Source organism: Alligator mississippiensis, chromosome 1 (assembly GCF_030867095.1).
Source record: "Alligator mississippiensis isolate rAllMis1 chromosome 1, rAllMis1, whole genome shotgun sequence".
Taxonomy (NCBI): Eukaryota; Metazoa; Chordata; order Crocodylia; family Alligatoridae; genus Alligator; species Alligator mississippiensis.
The window spans coordinates 7,945,287-7,951,630 of NC_081824.1; the positions used below are offsets into that span (position 1 = coordinate 7,945,287).

Here is a 6,344-nt window from a genome sequence, read left to right on the forward strand (position 1 = left end):
TCACTGCTCGGAGGCGTATCCTTAAGGGAGGAACTAAACTCTTTATTTCAAGGGCAAAGGAGACCTAAGCTCTTTTTTTTTTTGCAAAAGAAAGCCACTGGTAGCATCCTGGAGAAGCCTCCTCCTTTTATGTAGGTCCTCAGGGTTTGGGGCATCCATAGAAGCGAGGGGTCCAACTCCCACCCCTCTCCTAAGGGGCTTTGAACTTGTGCCTGTCACAAGAAGGCCCTGACTAAAGGCTGCTCTGAGGCTGGGAGGCTGCTCTTATTCCCTCCAGCTGATGCTCTTTTGCTTTGCATGAAACAAGTAAATGTCCTGGCTCAGAAAGAAATGTCCCTTTGGTCTCCTGACACTCTTGGCAGGCAAAGGAAGTTGAATGCAGGTCTCCCACCCTCCAGGGGAGTGTTCAAACCACTGAGTTAGTGGATGAATGGTGTTCATGACTCCCTACCCATGGCTGCGCCTTCTCTGGAGCCCGCTCCAGGGTGAGGCATCCCCTGAGCCTAGGAACCGAGGAGCTAAATGTTGGCATTGGGCTCCTAAATTGGTAGCTAGGTCTAAGACCCTGTGTGTCTGGTCTTTGATGATAGTGTGCCTTGGTTTCCTTTTTGTAACGCGGGGACGACAGCACTGCTCTGCCATGCAAGGATGTTACAAGGACCCCGTGTGTCTGGTCTTTGATGATAGTGTGCCTCAGTTTCCTTTTTGTAACGCGGGGACGACAGCACTGCTCTGCCATGCAAGGATGTTACAAGGATGAATAGCAGACACAGCGGGAAGGATCATTTCTGTCTGGCAGTGAATGAAAAAGAGTGCAGCTCATAACAACAGGGCCCTGAAGCATGCTACGAGTTTGGATTTCCCCATGTGTCCCTGCCCTTCCACTTGTCGGTAATATCTCAGAGCACTCCTCTTGGGGCATGAATCTTTCCATGCTGTCTTCCAGACCCAAGGTCAACTGCTGTAAAAAGGGGAAGCAAAACCAGTCCACTTCTGAGTGGTTTCTCTGTGTGTGGAGGGGGGAAATCTCTAAAAACAAGATGAATACAGTCCAATTTTAACTGAACCTCATACCACTGGGGGAGACAGTGACTTGGCCTCTTCCCCGAGGGCCCCTTGATGCTTCTGTGTGATCCGTCACGGTCTTGGGTGCTCATGCCGAAAGGACTGGGTGCTTCATGGCCATCGATCCAGCCCCATAGCATGTAGACAGGAAGGCACTGAAGCCCAAACCCCATTTCCTTAATGAAGCAGAGAGCGGGATGTGCCCAGTGCCTCTCTGAGCTGGAGCAAAAAGGAGGCAGAGGAGGGTCGTTCAGGTGTCACATCCAGTACAGCATGGCGTGGCACCCCCCGCACAGACCTGCAGGGTCCAAGACTGGCATAGGGAATAGCGTGTCCCTGCTAGATACCATTGCTTTGAACTAGAAAATATGGCAGAGCCGCCAGTAGAGGGAAGCAAACCTCTAGCTAGCGCAGGCTGCAGCTTGTCGCTGATGCAGCAATCTGGATGCATGCCAGGACCCGTGCCGCTGCCGGCGCTCCTGGCATGAACCAGGTTACTGAGTGACGTGCTAAGGGCTTGGCCACACACGGAGGTGGGTGGAGGGTACGTCCCGCAGGAGCCCACCAGAAGCAAAGAGATTCACTCTAATTACAATTCTCCAGGGGCAAAATGCATTAGTCAGATATGCAAATGTATTCATTTCCAGGCTCTAGGCCTGATTCTGCTGTGAGGACATCAGTGGGGAGGACTTTAGCTGTTATCGGTGAGGCGGAGCCCTTCCACACAAAGGTATCAGAGCCTGGATTCAGCACAGGGTCAGGGGTTTTCACCCCCCTGCAAAGATGAGGGTTTTCAGACCAGCTGGGGGTGTATCTAGCAGAGGGGTGGGCAATTATTTGGGCTGGAGGGCCGCTTTGAAAGTTTTGGCGAGTTCATAGATTCATAGGTGCTAGGGTTGTAAGGGACCTCAACAGATCATCGAGTCCGACCCCCTGCCTGGGCAGGGAAGTGCTGGGGTCAGCTGGCCCAAGCCAGATGCCTATCCAGCCTTCTCTTGAAGACCCCCAAGGCAGGGGAGAGCACCACCTCCCTTGAAAGCCCATCCCAAATTTTGGCCACCCTTACCGTGAAGAAGTTTTTTCCTGATATCTAGCCTAAATCTGCTCTCTGTCAGTTTGTGACCATTGTTCCTTGTTACCCCGAGAGCCGCCCTGGTGAACAGCGCATCTCCGATCCCTTGCTGCGTCCCCCGATGAATCTGTAGGCGGCCACAAAATCACCCCTCATCTTTCTCTTGCAGGGGCTGAAGAGGTCCAGGTCTCTCAGTCTCTCCTCAAAGGGCTTGTCCTGTAAGCCTTTAACCATACGAGCAGCTTCCTCTGGACCCTCTCGAGTCTATCAACATCCTTCTTGAAGTGCGGTGCCCAAAACTGGACGCAGGACTCCAGCTGCGGTCTGACCAATGCCACATAGAGGGGAAGTATCACTTCTTTGGATCTATTTGTTGTGCATCTGCTGATGCACGATAAAGTGCGGTTAGCTTTGCTGATGATTTCGTCACACTGACAATTCATGTTCATCTTGGAGTCCACTATATCTCCGAGATCCCTTTCTGTGTCTGAGCTGCTGAGAGGGTCACTTCCCAGCCAGTAGATGTGCTGGATATTTTTGTGCCCTAAGTGCAGCACCCTGCACTTGTCCTTGTTGTACTGCATCCTATTGTGTACTGCCCACTTTTCTAACCTGGCCAGGTCTGCCTGCAATCGTTCCCTACCCTCCGGAGTAGGCACTTCGCCCCACAATTTAGTATCGTCCACAAACTTGGACAAAGTGCACTTCACACCCACATCCAAGTCACTGTTGAAGACATTGAAGAGTCCAGGTCCAAGGACCGAGCCCTGCAGGGCTCCACTGCCCACATCCTTTCAGTTCAATACCAACCCGTCTACTACCACGTTCTGGGTGCGACCGCTAAGCCAATTTGCCACCCACCGGACTGTGTAAACATCTGTCACAGCCTCTTAATGAATTTATGAGAATGGGATGAGATATTATATCAAACGGCTTGCTAAAGTCCAAGAAAATGACATCCACCTCCACTCCTGCATCTGAGCGTTTTGTGACCCTGTCATAAACCGAACCACACTGGTCAGGCACGATCTACCTGCTACGAATCCATGCTGGTTGCCCTGCTGCATTATTTTTCCCACTGGACTCCCACAAATATGATTCTTCATAATCTTTTCAAAGACCTTTCCAAGGATGGAGGTGAGACTGACTGGCCTCTAATTACTCCAATTCTCCTTCCTCCCCGTCTTGAAAATAGGGACCACATTGGCCCTTTTGCAGTCCTTCGGGACCTGACCCGAGTGCCACGCATGCACAAACAGCCGTGCCAGCAGTTCTGCTATGGCATCGGCCAATTCCTTCAGTCCCCTCGGGTGCAGCTCATCCGGGCCTGCCGACTTGAACACATCCTGTCCATCCAAGTGACTCTGCACCAAGTCAGTGTCCATAGTTGGTGGGCTGGTGTCTCTCTGATGCCCATCTAAGAACCCATTAGGGCTGTCACGGGTTGGGTCAGCACCCCTGCCCCCAAGCTGCTTCCCCAACCCGCAGCATCTCACCAAAATTTCCTAAGTGGCTTGGCTGGGTGAAGGGGATGAGGGGCTGGGCTGGGGTCAGATCGCTGGGTGGTGACAGCAAAGGGCCAAGGCGCCCCCGGGGGTTACAAGAAACAATGGCCACAAGCTAGCAGAGAGCAGATTTAGATTGGACATTAGGAAGAACTTCTTCACAGTTCGAGTGGCCAAGGTCTGGACCGGGCTCCCAAGGGAGGTGGTGCTCTCCCCTACCCTGGGGGTCTTCAAGAGGAGGTTAGATGAGTATCTAGCTGGGGTCATCTAGACCCAGCACTCTTTCCTGCCTATGCAGGGGGTTGGACTTGATGATCTATTGAGGTCCCTTCCGACCTTAACATCTATGAATCTATGAATCTATGAGACAGATTAAGCCTCACTCTCCCCTTTCAGTGAGCCTGTGACATTGCTTACAGATAGGCAAAGTGACTGCAAGGGGAACTTCCCTTCTTTATAGGTGGGATTTCACACCCTTCCTGCAGGGCTGTGAATGGCAGCAAGAGGGGCAAGGAGCTGCAAACTGGAAGTCAATGCGTGAGGCTCAGGAGCGATGCATTTGGTTCCTGGGAGCCAACACAGCTCGATGGTGGCAGCAGCAAGCAGGAAAACCAAGCACACCGTACTGACATCGGTACCCGGCAGGCTGGATAACTGCTTGATCTTTAAAAGGCCTGGGCATCCATCTGCAGCTGGCAGAAGGTCGTCTGAAAACAAGGGGAGCCAGACAATTATAGATGAAAAGGGCTTGTCAGGGTATGCAGAGCCCAAGCCCCCAGGCCCAACGTGGGATTGTTCCTGGCAGCATAATAGCTAATGGTTCATCTGTTTTTCAGCACATTATCAAAGCAATAGGATTCCCCTCACCTCCTTCATGCATATGCAAAAATGTGATATGGAGAAATACTCTCAGTCCTACTTGGTTATAGGATAGCGGGAAAGGAAGAGTGGGAAAAGACCTAGTGCTGAGGCATTGATTGGAAATTAAATTCAGCAAACTAAGAAAAAGGAAGGGCTGATCTCAGCCCTGATACAGCAGCAAAAGTCACGATGGAGGGAGAGTTTTCTCAAGGTTAGATGGGAGAACGCTGTGTCCCATGCTGGCCATTGCCTGTCAGCATGGACTTGGACACTATTCCTACTATTAGGCCTTGTTGTCTTCTTCTCGAGTCCTTGTCCTAAACTAAATGTTTTTTCAGACTCATGCACAATCTTTCCACCATTGCAGCGAGGTCCTCTGTTGTGCAGGTCTCAACAAGGGGTCGGCAAACGAGTGGGTGCTCCATAGTCTGCACTTCACCGCGCTCCCATGTATCCCATGTTCGTGCATGTTTATTTTTGATCTTCCAGTTTGCATGCACAAGCGATTCAGGCATCACCATGTTGGCCAGTCTACACCAGCTCCATGGGAAGCCCATCCTGGGGTCTGAGGTCCATTTCAGAGCACCTACTTGCATATAATCTTTCTTTCCATAACCTCAGTCATGTCGTGTCCAATGGTGCAATACTGGTTACAAAACTCTTTCGTGCTTTAAGCCATTTAGCTACTTCTGTGTGACCATACAGTGGAGTCTGGGGTTTTCTCTTCTGCTGTGGTCTTTCTTTTTGGCTCGCTACCGTATCAGGTGGTGCAATGCCACGCAGTAAGTACAGCCTATCTTTTGGCGTTGACTTTAGACATCCCGTTATTTCACGACACCTGTTGTTTAGGACCGGGTCTCATTTCCAACTGCTATAATGGCCATACCAGAAGCGTTCAGGCCGTGGCCCTTGTCAGACTCCCGTGAGTCTGCACGTTCTGCTAAATACCTTCTCATCAACAATCCTATTAGGTGTGGAAGTGGACTCAGGTGCCCACATGCAATTCTGTTTCATCTTACTCAAGCCCCTGAAGAACTGCTAATGCTAAAGCCAGGCAGGTCCTCCTTCTCCTCACTGTTTTCTGTGACTCAGTTTAAGAGTCAGATGACAGCTTATTACAAAGGGAATTGCATTCATGGACTTCCAGGGACTTGAACAGGGTGGAACGGAGGTAGGATCTGGCTCCTGGAGCATGTCTACACCACAGTGGCAGAGTGTTTCCAGGCTGGGATGCTCCCGAGATTACCCCAACCCCATGCTTGCACTCTCCAGGGCTAGAAGTGTGTCCATGAGGCCTCTTCTGGATCATGCCCAGCAGCTTTTATCAAGCACAAGGTCTCAAGAAAGCCAAAGAGACGCCCTGTATTGGACTTACTGATGTATCTCTGGGTGTGGAGCTTGTCAGCAGGAGGGAGTGGGAGCAGTATGCTTGGGGTGTCCCATTCAAGACAGTTCACTGTGATGTTAGCATGCCTCAGGTCCTCCAGGATGCTGCACAGGGTAAAGCAATAGGGATACGACTTTTAGACTGTAAGGGAGCTCGGAAGATCATCAGGTCCAGCCCCCCGCACCAGGCAGGAAGACATCTGGGCTCAGGTGACCCTGACCAGGGGACTGTCCAGTCTCCTCTTGAAGGTTGCCAGGGTAGGTGATTACACCACCTCTGGAGGGAGCTTATTTCACAGTCTGGACACCCTAGCTGTGAAGTCATTTTTCCCAACTCTGAGCCTGAAACAGTCTTCCAGAAAAAATGCTTCGACTCTGGTGGGACTTGAACCCACAACCTTTGAATGGCATTTTACTATAGAAGTCCAACGTGCTGTCCATTGCACCACAGAGCC

The 6,344-nt window shown here is 51.2% G+C and overlaps 1 non-coding gene across 1 annotated transcript; it reads right to left on the reverse strand.

Annotated features, from left to right (window-relative positions):
- Positions 1 to 6,259: 6,259 nt before the first annotated feature.
- Positions 6,260 to 6,344, reverse strand: TRNAR-UCU (transfer RNA arginine (anticodon UCU)). The gene is given in 2 exon segments: positions 6,260 to 6,295; positions 6,308 to 6,344. It is a non-coding gene; the product is annotated as a tRNA-Arg (tRNA).